The following is a 15,034-nucleotide window of genomic DNA, read 5'->3' as shown; positions in this document are numbered from 1 at the left end:
ATTAAAGGTCTCCTTTTGTGGCTCCTCAGAGGCAGTTCATTGTTATTCTGGTTGCAGTTAGTGTACATACTTAGTACATCCACCTAAAAACCACTTGCAACGTCTGTTTTTGCTAATTAAGTTAGAGGTATGCTCTGGCAGTTGAACTGATGAGATTCTATAACCTGTGAACTTATAGGAGCTTACAAATCCTCAGACTCCGTTGTATTGCAGGAGGAGCAGCACCATCTTACCATGCTGACCTAGGTTCTCAGAACTGTGATGTGTGTCATGGATGCAGATATTAGAAGCACTAGAGAATTACAATGCTATTGCTTTCAATTGTTGCTGATATTGCTTTACTTAAGTTGTAACCAGTTTCCTTTGGTTCTTGAGCCTGTGGGACTTAGTAATCTGCATAAGCTAATTTGCATGAATTTGAATGAGAATACTGATTATTTCTGAATTACTTATCGGTAGAGATGTTAAATGGAGTACAATTGTTTACTTGAAAACATCAGGCTCAGGCATTGGAAAACATCATTCACTATGTTAATGAAGGCTTCTGTACATGAAAATGGAGCAATTACAGGGAAACTGAGGGAAGCTCACGGGCACAAAGGAGCATTCAGTCACAGGCAGGCTTGCAGGTCACCAAGGAGGGAACATCCTCCCTTATCATCAGCATTTCAAAATCTCAGCCTGAAACTCTAGAACTCCCCATTAATTAATTAATTCGCTTTGTATCTGGATTGCAGTCCCCTCTCCACAGTCCTCCCTCACATAACCCCTCCCCCATCTTTTCTTCCCCCCTCTCCCCTGATAAGAGAGAGCACCTGCTGGGTATCACCCTGCCCCAGGCCACATTAAGTCACTGTAGGACTAGGCTAATCCTTTCCTACTGTGGCCAAACACGAGGCTCAGTTCTGAATATGGAATCCAGAGGCAGGCCACAGAGTAGAGATGTCTACACCTGCCCTGGTTGTGTGGCTATGAGCTGCTTCTGCCAAAACACTCCAGTGGACAGAGACTGTAGGATCAGAGAGCTTTATTCTAATGTGAGCTTGGAGAAACAGTAGAAAGCCTGTTCATCTCAGGGAGAAGTATTCCTTGGGGTTTACCAAAGTGTTTGACAAATAGCAGTGAGTGTAGCTTGACTGTACTCCCCACCCCCACCCCCAAGCCTGTGTTCATTTGCACCCTCAGAGTTTTCTCCCTTGGCTTCTGTCTGTTCTTATCCCTGTAGGGATCCCTAATTTACCTTTTAGAAATCCCTACCTATCATTTGCACCATACTCTGTGTGTCTCATCAGAATGAATTCCTCACATAAATATCACAAGGACCAAGGAATAGACTCATGGCCAGAGAGCAAGGTCCTGGTCCAGGCCTCTTAGACATTGAGTTTGAGGGACTAGTCAAAGAATTTCCAAGCACCTGCCATTATTGCCCTCTCCTAACTCCTGCTTTAGCAATTTGGCTCAAAACCCCACAAGTGCTAATAATTTATATTTTAAGAGATGAAATATGGATTGGTAATTAAAGAATGCTACCAACAGAGTAAGGTGACAGAACTCAGCCTGTGACTGACACAGCTGAGTGATATAGATGTCAACTTGGGGAAATAATTCAGAGCAAAGACAAAAGACTTCATTTACACATAATGTAGTCATATACTTATAACCCTAGTGTGTAATCACATGGTGATAAATAGACCAACTTAAGAAGAGAAGAGTGTCAGAAGCAAAACTTCTTATCTCTTCTTTAAACTTCATTCACATTTCCCTAAGCCTACTCTGAGACTGTTAGTGACTTCTCCCACTACTTCTCAGGTCAGGACTTGAGAAGTGCCCACCAAGTTCCATCACTCCTTTAATCGAATTAACTATGTTATAGAGTGGGACTAACACACTTATACCCATCTCTTTTTGATTCATTATTTCAATGTCTAGACTTGCAATTCACCTTTGTGTGTGTGTGTGTCCTTTCTGCCTCTGATTCTAGTTTTCTCTATTTAGAATCAATACATCAGTTTTTCAGGACTTAAGTTTCAAAGATATTTTATTTAAAATAAATACAGAAGTGGATGCTCACAGCCATCCATTGCACGGAGCACAGGGACCCCAATGAAGGAGCCAGAGAAAATGCCCAAGGAGCTGAAGCCCCATAGGAGGAACAACAAGATGAAATAACCAGTACCCCCAGAGTTCCCTGGGACTAAACTACCAATCAAAGAAAACACATGGTAGGACTCATGGCTCTAGCTACATATGTAGCAGAAGATGGCCTAGTCTGTCATCAATGGGAGGAGAGACCCTTGGTCCTATGAAGTTTCTATGCCCCAATATAGGGGAATGCCAGGGCCAGGAAGCAGGAGTGGGTGCCTTGCAGAGCAGGGGGAGGGGAATAGGGGATTTTTCAGAGGGGAAACTAAGAAAGGGGATAACATTTGAAATGTAAATAAAAAAATTCTAATTAAAAAGAAATGATTTAATTCCTAAGAAGTCCATGACATTCATTTTTTGCTTTCTTCTTTCTTTCCTTTATTTAGTAGGCTTACTTAAATATACATTTTACTAGTTATTTATATCTTAATTATTATTTGTTTATATTTATTAAAAGGTCATGATCTAATTCCTTAGAAATCTTCTCATTTCTTCTTGGATTTATCTCTTCCTTTCTTTAATTCAGCAAGCCTACTTAGGTGTTTTGCTCCCACTTCCATGTTTGTTGATGTTGAAAATGAAGACAAAATGTTACCTAATTTGTCTCACCTCTTAAATCTTTGGTACATTTTGAAACTAAGCATAATAAATTGTTCATATAGATGAAAGTACGAAGTGTATTAGGTGACACAGTGGACAATTTTCTTAACATATGTTTAAAAAATGTGCCAATATTATCCCAACAACTGATTTTTACCAGTAACCTTACCAAAGCACAGATGGCCAGTAGTCTATTTTTATAAAAGAAGAGATTTGAAAAGCCCAAGTAATGAAGAACAAAGTCTGTATCTTAAACACACATCCAACAACTGCAGTTAAATGTTAAGTTTTTCAGTGGTGTTCACATAGCTGAAATAAAACTTAAATCTAAAGATCTCTTTTGAAATTGAACAAGATAGTGGACTGATGCTGCTAACTTGTGAATCAATATATATGTTTATGCCTGCAAACAGTGTGTCTGTAAATGGATATAAAGCCCACTGTGGTACTTAAATATATACTTAAGCTGAAATTAACAGGACACACACTAATTTTTATGCAATTGAAAATGAGCATAAAATGCCAAGAGGGAAAAATCAGTTTTCCTTTCAGGATTAACATCAGGGTTTTCAGAACATAAAGACATTTTCAAGAGAGTACATTTGAGTACTGGTAGGTAATTTTGAGATCTTTTGTTTTCTGAGTCTACCTGCCATACATGTCTACATACCTGCCTGTGCTGTTTGAGCAGCCAGGAAACTCCTTGACTCTTGTTGATACAATAGCTTTTCTTTGGTTCCTGTTCATGGACTCACCAAAATAGCAAATAGTCATGACTCTACCAAGGAAAATAAAATACTCAAGCTGAGCTGGCCTTTTTTTTTTTTCTTAAACTATGGAGATTATTGATTTGTGCAGTGACTTTTGTCAATGATAAATCTCAGTTTTTCAGTGGTATACAATCATAACTCTAAGCCAAGAAGTGCCATGGTCTTTCCATAATTAACACAGACTTTAATGAAAAGCTCATTTCTCCCTTATGACTTCCACAGAGAAAACACGATCCTGAAAAAACAAATACACTAGAAAGATGGGCTAAGGTCAAAGTGAAGCAGCTGTGGAAATCAGCTGCTTTGATTCAAACTAGAAAGCAGATTTTTATCACAGATGTTCTAAAGCCAGCTCTCTGAATCCTAGTTTATTCTATCTAGGTTTCATGTTTTAAATGACGCTTTTGGTATGGGCCCGTGTTGTGTAGGACTTCATCAACTTCATGTCAGACCTCAGTATGACAGAGAATATCAGCATTTCCTGAGATTGCTGCATGTCCACTGGTCCATTAGTGTAGTTACTATGCAGGTTCAGAACCATGACTGTGAAATATTATAAGATTTCTTACAAATCACATTAGTAATTAGGAATTCTTATATGTTGAAACCCTCTTAAACTGACATGGAACCCCTAGTAAGTTATTTTTATTATTTATATTTATATATTTATTTTTAAATATTCATTTTGCATTCTGCTTACTGCCCCCACTCTCGGCCACCCCCTTGCAGAATCCTATGCCTCAACCCTCTTCCCCTTCTCCTCTGACACAGTGGAATCCCCCCTGGATATTCTCCCAGCCTGGCACTTCACATCTCTGTGGGGTTAGGTGCATCTTCTTCCACTGAGGCCAGAGAAGAACATTTCCCACAGACAGGCAGCAGCTTTTGGGATAGGCCCTGTTTTAGCTGTTTAGGACCCACATGAAGACTAAGCTGCACATCTGCGACATATACATGGAGAGGCTTAAGTCCAACCTATGCATGTTCTTTGGTTGGTGTTCAAACTCTGAGAGCACCAAGGGTCCAGATTAGTTGACTCTGTTAGTCTTCCTGTGAAATTCCTATCCCCTTTAGGGCCTGCAATCTTTCCTCCTACAACTCCATAAGAGTCCTCAAGCTCCATCTATTGTTTAGCTGTGAGTCTCTGTATCTGTCTGAGTCAGCTGCTGGATGGAGCCTCCACAAGGACAACATCCTCCTAAATGTAAGCATAACAGAGTATCATTAGTAGTATTAGGGATTAGTGCTTGCCCATGGGGAGGGTCTCAATTAGGACAAGTTTTTTGTTAGCCAGTCCTTCAGTTTCTGTTCCATCCCCAATCTCTATATTTCTTGTAGATAGGATAAATATTGGGTTGATAGATTTATGAGTGGGTTGGTGTCCTGATCACTCCACTGGGGTTCTTGTCTGGTTACAGGAGATGGCCTCTTCAGGTTCCATATCTCCAATGCTATGGTTCACAGCTAAGGTCACTTCCATTGATTCTTGGGCACCTCTCTTATCCCTGTCCTGGAGGTGCCTCCTACTGCTCCACCACCATCAGTTGCAGATTTCCATTCATTCTCATGGCCATCTGTCCATCTCTCTTCTCACTCCCAACACCTGATCATGACCACCTCCTTTCCCTTCCCTATCCCTTCCCACACCCAGTTTCCTCCCTCCATCTGCATCCTATTACTATTTTATCCCCCTTGTAAGTGAGATTCAAGCATCCTCAGTTGTGCCTTCTTTCTTTAGATTCTTTGGGTCTGTGGAATGTAGCATGGATATTCTGTATTTTATGGCTAATATCCATGTAAAGTGAGTCACTCAGAATGATATTCTCAAGTTCCATCCATTTGTAGAGAGTGGTTCTAATGTTCTGATCAGGAATCTGCATGGGAACCCTGAAGGTCCTGTTCGCCAATTGGTTCTTGATAGATTAACCAGGGACCACACTAGTGGTCAATGAGCTGGTCTGAACAGGCAGGACTTCCAGTTTTCTCACAGGCAGGCTAGCAGATATGAGAGAGGAGAAGACAAAGTTTCACCATGCTTCAGGGAGAGAGAAGCAGCCACAAGCCATGTGATATCTAGGGTAGAGTGACCATTGGGCACCTTCCTGACTGGGCCTGGGGTAGCAAGATTAGAGCTGATAAAGGAGTAAAGGTAACCAAGCAGCTATAATTGAGGGCAGATTTAGGATGTTGAGCTGTGAATGAAAAGAAAGGCATGATAGCTGAGGAAAACTTAGAAGAACTAGACCATTGAGCTAAAGAATATCAAAAATAGGCTAATGTGTGTGTGTGTGTGTGTCTGTCTGTCTGTCTGTCTTTCATTTGCAGATCCAAGGGAACCTGGGTGGGGCTGGTAGCATGGTCTGCCTGGAGCTTAAAGCAGGGTAGTAAAATCTACATGCTACATATATTTGCCTACAAAATTCATAATGTCTTTGTTTTTAATAGCTGAATAGTATTCATCGTGTAGATATGCTACATTTTCTTCATTTATTCTGCAGTTGAGGGACATCTAAGTTGTTTTCAGTTTCTGGCTATAACAAATAAAACTGCTATGAACATAGATGAGCAAGTATCTTTGTGGAATGTTGGAGCATCTTTGGGGTATATGCCCAGGAGTACTATAACTGGGTCCTGTGGGTTTTTTGAGAACCTGCCAAATTGATTTCCAAAGTGGTTGTACAAGTTTGCACTCCCACCCGCAATAGAGGAGTGTTCCCCTTGCTCTACATCCTTGCCATCTTGTGCTATCTCTTGTGTGTGTGTGTGCGCGTGTGCGCGCACGCACGTGGGTATGTGTGCGTGTTTTAATCTTAGCCATTGTGATGAGTATAAGATGGAATCACAGATTTGTTTTGATTTGTGTTTCCCTGATGAGTAAGGACTTTGAACATTTCTTTAAGTGCATCTTTGCCATTCAAGATTTCTCTGTTGAGAATTCTCTGCTTAGCTCCATACCCCATTTTTAATTGGGTTATTTGCATTGTTGGTGTCTAACTCATTGACTTCCTTATAAAATTTCGATATTAGCCCTTTGTGAGATATAGGGGTTGATGAACATCCTTTCTCAAACTGTGTTCTGCCATTTTCTCCTATTGACATTGTCCTTTGTTTTACAGAAGCTTTGCAGTTTCAGGAGAACCAATTCATCAATTATTGATCTTAGAACCTAAGCCATTAATCTTCAGGAAATTGTCTCCTGTACCAATGTACTCAAGAGTATTTCCCACTATCTTTTCTATGATGTGTTTTGTGTTGAGCATCCACTTGGACTTGATAAATAAAATCATAAATATGGATTTATTTTCATTTCTCTACACATAGACATCCAGTTAGTAGTACAGCACCATTTGTTAAAGATGCTTTCCTTTTTCTATTGTATTGTTTTGGCTTCCTTATCAAAGATCAAGTGTCCATAGGTATGTGGGTTTATTTCTGGGTCTTTAATTTGATTCCATTGATCAATATGTCTGTTTCTGTACCAGTACCATGCAGTTTGTATCACTATTGCTCTGTAATAAAGCTTGAGGTCAGGGATTGTGATTTCTCCCAATGTGCCTTTATTGTTCAGGATTGTTATGGCTATCCTTTATTTTTTTGTTTTTCAATATGAAGTTGAGAATTGCTCTTTCAATGTCTACAAAAGTTGTCTTGGAATTTTGATGGGGATTGCATTGAATCTGTAGATTGCTTTTGATAAAGTCATCATTTTCACTATGTTAATCCTACCTATCCATGAGATTGTGAGATCTTTCCATTTTTTGATAGCTTCAATTTCTTTCTTCAGGGACTTGAAGTTCTCATCATACTTGCTCGGTTAGAGTTACACCAAGATACTTTATCTTATTCCTGGCTATCTTAAAAGATGTTGTATCTATAATTTCTTTCTTGGCCCACGAAATCATCTACTGGATTCTTTGAATTAATCTTTTATCCATCCACTTTGCTGAAGGGGTTCATCAACTGTAGGAGCTTTCTGATAGAATTTTTAAGGTCACTTATGTGTATTATCATATCACCTGCAAATAGAGATATTCTGACATCTTCCTTTCCATTTTGTATCCTCTTGATGTCCTTTAGTTGTCTTATTGCTCTGGCCAGAACTTCAAGTACTATATTAAACAGATAAGAAAAAAGTAGATAGCCTTGTCTTGTTCCTGAACTTACTGGAACTGCTTGAATTTCTCTCCATTTAGTTTGATGATGGCTATTGTGTTGCTGTATATTGTTTTGATTATGTTTAGTTATGTGCCCTGTATGTGCCTTCTTTTTCTAATACTTTTAACACCAAAGGGTATTGGGTTTTGTCAAAGGATTGTTCAGCATCTAATGAGATGATCATTTTTTTTCCTCTCTTAGTTTGTTTATATGGTGGATTACATTGCTGAATTTTCTTATATTGAATTATCCCTGCATCTCTGGGATGAAGCCTACTTGATAACACTGGATGCCATTTTTGATGTGTTCCTGAATTCCTTTTGTAAGTATAAGAGAAATCAGTCTGAAATTATCTTTCTTTGTTGAGTCATTGTGTGGTTGAGGTGCCAGGGTGATTGTGGTTTTATTGTATGAGTTTAGCAGTGTCCCTTCTATTTATATTTTGTGGGATAGTTTCAGAAGTATTGGTATTAGTTCTTCTTTCAAAGTCGTTTAGAATTCTGCACTAAAGCCATCTGACCCTCATCTTTTTGTGGTTGGGAGACTTTTAATGACTATTACTATTACATTAGGAGTTATTGGGGCTGTGTAAATAGTTTACATGATCTTGATTTAACTTTAGTAAGTAGTATTTTCTAGAAAATCATCATTTCACTAAGATTTTCTAAATTGTGGAGTACAGGTTTTTGAAGAGAGATCTAATGATTCTTTGAATTTCCTCAGTGACTGTTGTTATATATCCCTTTTTATTTCTGATTTTGTTTATTTGAACTCTCTTTCTGTCTTTCAGTTAGTTTGGATAAGTGTTTGTTTAATCTTGTTGATTTTCTCAAAGAATCAGCACTGGGGTTTGTTGATTATTTGTATTGTTTTCTTTGTTTCTAACTGATTGATTCCAGCCCTGACTTGGAGTATTTCCTGCCTTCTCCTCCTCTTTGTGTGTTTGCTTCTTTTATTTCTTATAGAACTTTCAGGTGTACTTTTAAATTGCTAGTATGAGAACTTTTTGTTCTTTATGGAGGCACACTAATTACTAAGCTATGAACTTTACTCTTAGCCCTACTTTCATTGTGTCCCATAAATTTAGGCATGTTGTGCCTTCACGTTCAATGAATTCTAGAAAGTCCTTAATTTTTTTCTATGACCCAGAGTAGAAAGTTTCGAGTAGAAAGTTCTTTAGTTTCTATGTGTGTATAGGCATTCTGGTGTTTATGTTGTTGTGGAAGTTCAGGTTAGATACATGGTTGTCTAATAAGATATAAGGCATTATTTCAGTTTTCTTGTATCCATTGGAACTTGCTATGTGATGGACTATATAGTCATTTTTGGAGGAGAATCCATGAGGTGCTGAGAAGATGGCATATTCTTTGTGTTTGGGTGAGATATTTTGAAGATGTCTATTAGGTCCATTGGATTCAAAATCTCTCTTAGTTTCATTATTTCTCTGTTTAGTTTATGTCTTGATAACCTATCAACTGGTGAAAGTGGGTTTTGATGTCTTCCACTATTAGTATGCAGGGTTTAATATGCAATTTAAATTTTAGCAATGCTTCTTTTACAAATGTTGGTGCCCTTGTGTTTGCAGCAAAGATGTTCAGAAATGAGATATTATCTTGGTATATATTTTTTTCTTTGATCAGAATGATGTGTCCTTCCCTGTTTCTTTTGAGTAGTTTTGGTTGAATGTTTATTTTATTAGATATTAGAACGGCTATTCCAGACTGTTTCTTGGGTCCACTTCCTTGGAAAACTTTTTTCCAGCCCTTTACTCTGAGGTAATGTCTATTTTTATTTCTGAGTTGTGTTTCTTGTATGCAGCAGAATGATGGATCCTGTTTTCACATCCATTCTGTTAGCATGCACTCTGCTACTGTGCCACCTTCTAGCCCTACGTCATATTTTAAGGCTGAATGACCTTTTTTAATCAATTTCATCATCATGCAGTAAGTACTATGATCCATAGACTGGCAGGCAAATTTTTGACAACCTGATCTTATAGGGTCAGTTCCTAGTGGTGCTGAAGGAATAAACTTTGAGATTTTAATGAGTTCCTTTAATTGGAATTTCTCAGAAGCCTCTTCCCAAGTGTACATCCATGGAGTGAGTATACAGGAGTCAGTGTGGTGCTCTGAGCCTAGTGTCTCTGTTTCTTAAGGGCATATTCTCCCTAGTCCATGTATCTCTTCACTAGACTAGGCTTGCTTCTTCACAACCTCAGATATGCTGTCTGTCTAATGTACCTGTGAGCCTCTCAGGAGCATAGATATACTGTCTAGCCTGCCCGGGAACAAGTACACAGGCCACAAATCTTTTTTTCCAACTGAGGCTTCCACTGTGCTCTCCAGTGACCTTCCCAGTACTCTAGGCTTATGTACACCTTCCTCATGGACCACTCTTTCTCATCACTTGTTTAGAGGTCATGGCAGATGCCCTTCTCCAAAAACATGCTCTGACTTGCACTAGTTCTCTTCAAGTTCTGATTTCTCATAACTACCACTATGCTGGATAGTTTTTGTCAATTTAAAATGAAACTAGGCATGTCTGAGAAGACATCACGTTTGAGAAATTGCCTAGACTGGATTGGCCTGTAAGCAACTCTGTGAGATTGGGTCATTTTTTGATTGATAACTGGAAGGGTCTATCCTACTATGTGTGGTGTCATTCCTTGGCAGGTCATTCTGTGTTGCATAAAAAGCAAGCTGAGCAAGACATGGCAGAGAGACAAGAAACCGTGTTCCTCCATGACTCTGCTTGAATTCTTACCTTCAGGTTCCTACATGCTCTGACTTAATTTCATGTGGGACTGTAAGATATAAAATGAAATAAAGCCTCCCCCCCAGGTGGCTTTCAGTCATGGTGTTTATCACCATAGTAGAAAGTATAACTAGGATGCCAGTTGGTATTTCAGAAGTACACTAAACATATTGAGCTTCTTTGGCCTAAGATTAATGCTATTTCAAGTCTCATGCCAAAATAAGCAGGGTGCTACACTCTGTGTTTATATTGCTCATAAATATACTCAGTGTTCATTGAGTACTATGTACTGGTCATTGTTCTAGGGGTACAATCATAATGAAGTTACCTGTAGTCGGTCTCTCCATTCAACATACCGGTAATCAAAGTTTTAGCTCTTTGGATCTCCCTTTTGATAAATCCTAAGGATCCATTTTCTCTCCCAGTGGCTTGATAATGGCTGCTGCCATTCTCACACCGTTCTTAAAACTGTTTCCTCAAGGGCCTCGTTTGCAGACAGATGATAACATGGAAAAACAAGAAAGTTCAGCTTAGTGCCTTAGTGATAATATGCAAACCTGCCTTATCTGCCTATTCAGTGAACTAAATGAAGATATATATAAAAAAAAAATCCCATAGGCAGTGGGGCACAGTCTCAGGGTCTCAGTGTTTATTCTGTGAGTGTTCATGGATGGGCAATTGTTCTTTTAGAGAAAATTGCACACAGTATCTAGTGCAAGAATTTTTATATGATAACTACATTTCACAAAGGAAAGAAACATAGCAAATTAAATAGAACCATAGTCCATCCATGAAGGACAAGTGTCCTGAACAGTGACACAATATGAACAGGATGCCGTTTTCTCCAGTCCTCTAAACATGGGGAGGAATTGCACTTGGGCAGGTGTTTCAGCTGTGAAAGCAAGAACTCACAGAGATCTGCCTGCCTCTGCATCCTGAGTGCTGAGATCAAAGGTGTGTTCTACAACACCTGGCCTGAGAATATAATGTTTTAAAAATTATTTTATTGCACCTGACAGCTTTCTTACTTTGGAACTTGCCTGCTAGGCACAACTGCTGGGCACAAATAACTCCTGCCTGGAAATTTGTACTCTTACCAATTTATTACCTTCATCTCTCCTGCTCTAAACTTAGTGGCTTGTTCCAATTAACCCCTGTCAATCATTTTTGGCAACCCACCTGTAACAGACTACCTCTGAGGTCTTACATGGTTGCGGTGTCCCTTTTCTTTCAAAGCATGGCAGAAAAGCCCCACCCCCCTTCTCTGTCCCTGTATCTCCTTTCCCTCTTGGGACTCAGAATTCCCACATGTACCTCTGCCCAACAATTACCTTGCCTTCTTTATTGACAAATCAAGAACCAATTAGGGAACTGGATCTTAGTATCAGAACACCCCTTACACTTCTTGACATAGTTGTCAGTACAGATGCAGCATCTAGTGATAAATAAAACAGAGTGGGTCAGATTCATACAGCTGTACATGAAAAGGCCATAGCTCTGGGCTTGTTAGGGAACAGAAACATGTGGCTGTTAATTTGCTATATCTCTTGATCTATCATTTTTCTTTATACCACAGTATCTAAAACATTGCATATGATTTATGGAACTTATATATTTTTTTTGCCCTTGAACATCAGCTTTACTCTGTTTACTATCTGTTTACATAGGATAGTCTCTGTGTCTCAGTGCTAGGTGCTCTTTGAACATAGTTAGGTCACTTTAGGGTCAGCATGTGTTTATACTGTCAAGTTTTTTCATAAGCCATAACACTGCAACTTTCTAATAACTCACTGATATTGGTCCACTGATCTCTTTGTTTCTCTTTCTCTTCACTCTCAATATGTCTCTGTCTGTCTCTGTCTCTGCATAAGTTTAAGTTTGGACACCCTATTATTCTGTGTGCTTGGCCAGGAACTTGTTCAGTGATGAGATCAAAGTAGAGTCCTGTCATCTTTCAAGTTATTAAAAAAAAAATCACTGGATTGGTCCTCTGTGTGTTCCCAAAGAATCCCCATGGAATTTCAATGATCTGGTTCGCTGTACTAATTTCTGATAGCAGTTGAGTTTGTTCATGTTTGACTGGATCAGAGTGATAAAAGAAACATAGCTTTATATGCAGAACCACGCACATCTTGAGAACTGTCTCTATGCATGAGATACCTTCAGGTTGACTTTGCAGACTCCTGGAATACAGGATCATTTCTCTAAGATTGCTTTTGAACATTGTAGTGTGAAAACTTGAAGACACTGATCTCCAGACATGCCAATCTGTGAGCATCCTTGACTTATTTAGGAATGCAAGAAGTAACTCTATAATAGAGCCAGGAGGACAGTTTCTTCAGAATAATAGGTTATTCGAGGCACCAACTGGACTAGCACACAAAACACTTTAGGGTTGGAGGAATTGGGAATTTCCCCATGCACACAAGGGCTCAACCCTGTGGTGCAAGCCCACCAGGCTTGATGGGGGCAGGAGGATTAACCAGCTTGGAAACCCAACTAGAAGTCTGATGGTACAGAAAAGATAACCTGTCTCTTTGACATTGGCCCTAATTTTGGGAACAGGTTTAGCTGGGGCAGGTACTGGAATTGCAGCATTACCCCTACAAGATAAGAATTAGAATAGCTTAAAAGCAGATATTGACGAGGATACTCAACATCTAGAGAAATCCATCTCCCATTTAGAAAGTAATGTTGATTCCCTGGCAGACGTTGTATTACAGGGATGGCTAGATTTGGTATTTTTACAGTAGGGAGGGCTATGTGCTGCATTACATTAAGAATGCTGTTTCTATGTAAATCACTCCAGTGTGATTACAGAGTCCCTTACCAAAATGGGAGAAAGTTTAGAGTGCATCAAAGGAAACAAGAAAATTCCAAAGGCTGGTAACACTTTCCTTCTGATGCTTCCCCTTGGTTAACCACCCTCATATCCACCTTGTTGGGACCCTTAATTGTTCTCCTGCTATTGTTGACCCTGCATATTGAACAAGCTTAGAGCCTTCATAAAAGAGAGAATAGGAGCAGTACAATGACAGTCCTGTTGCAACAATATGAGTTAGTTACCCAAGATCCCTGAGCATAGCTCAAAGATTGGAGCTTATACAAGAAAAAAAAGGGGGGGGGGGGGGGTGAAGGACCCTAAGGGCTTTTTCAGTCCCACACTCTCCTTAGAGCTTCCTCCTTCCACCTGGGGTCAAGCCTAGGCCAAGTTCCATTCTCCACCCACAGGAACTGTCTTAGTAAACGCTCCTCAGAACATACTGACTGATAGTCACCTGAACCTCTGGAAAGTCCCAGGAAGAATTAAAAAGTGTGTCATGGTTGCTAGCCAATAGACTTAAAGGTCAATAACCTTAGCCAATAAGTTTGAACTGTAACCTTGCTTATGTAACCTGTGCCCCTAAAACTTATAAAAACTGCTTGCAATAGTCATTTGGGGTCAACTTCTCACCACTCACCTCGAGGGACTTGATTAAGGGTTGACCCTGATACACCAGAAAATAAAACTCTTGCTTTTACATTAAAAAAAAAAGTATTTCTCATCCTGTGCATTAATTACAACATATACAACTTCCCCTTGCAAATGAAAATTACAATGTTTCTTTTATTTCAGAGACAAAGTAAAAATATTAACAGGAAAATGTTTCACAAACATAATTAGTGTAAAATAAAGAGTTCAAAAACATAAAAATGACCCTTCCAGTCCCCGCCAGCACCAGTGTAGCTTGGGAGCGAAGTCTGCAGACACCCGCAGGCTACCCACAAGACCCTCCACCGGATCTTAAGACCTCTGGTGAGTGGAACACAGCTGCTGCTCCAATTCAATCTCACAGGACATGAGACTATATTAATTAGGGAAGCAGAAAACCTGGCCTGATCAAGGTCACAAGTCCCTTCCAGTACACGCCAGCACCAGGGTTCCTTGGGTGCAGAGTCTCTGGACACCCGCAAGTACCCCACAGGACGCTCCAAGGGATCTTAGGACCTCTGGTGAGTGGAACACAACTTCTGCCAGGAGGCAGGTTCGAACACCAGATATCTGGGCACCTTCCCTGCAAGAGGAGAGCTTGCTTGCAGAGAGTATTCTAACCAATGAAACTAAGAGGAGATCTAGTCTCCCAGGTCTGCTGATAGAGGCTAACATAATCACCTGAGGAACAAACTATAACCAGAGACAACTATAACAACTAACTCCAGAGATTACCAGATGGCGAAAGGCAAACGTAAGAATCTTACTAACAGAAACCAAGATCACTCACGATCATCAGAATGCACCACTCTCATCCCACCCAGTCCTGGGCACCCTAACATACCCGAAAAGCTAGACCCAGATTTAAAAGCATATCTCATGATGATGGTAGAGGACATCAAGAAGGACTTTAATAACTCCTTTAAAGAAATACAGGAGAACACAGCTAAACAGGTAGAAGACCTTAAAGAGGAAGCACAAAAATCCCTTAAAGAATTGCAGGAAAACAAGACCAAACAGGTGATGGATTTGAATAAAATCATCCAAGATCTAAAAAGGGAAGTAGACACAATAAAGAAAACCCAAAGTGAGGCAACACTGGAGATAGAAACCCTAGGAAAGAAATCTGGAACCATAGATG

This window comes from Mus caroli, chromosome 14 (genome assembly GCF_900094665.2).
Source record: "Mus caroli chromosome 14, CAROLI_EIJ_v1.1, whole genome shotgun sequence".
Classification (NCBI taxonomy): Eukaryota; Metazoa; Chordata; class Mammalia; order Rodentia; family Muridae; genus Mus; species Mus caroli.
The sequence above is the reverse complement of the archived record's forward strand: the minus strand, read 5'-3'. Positions refer to the sequence as shown.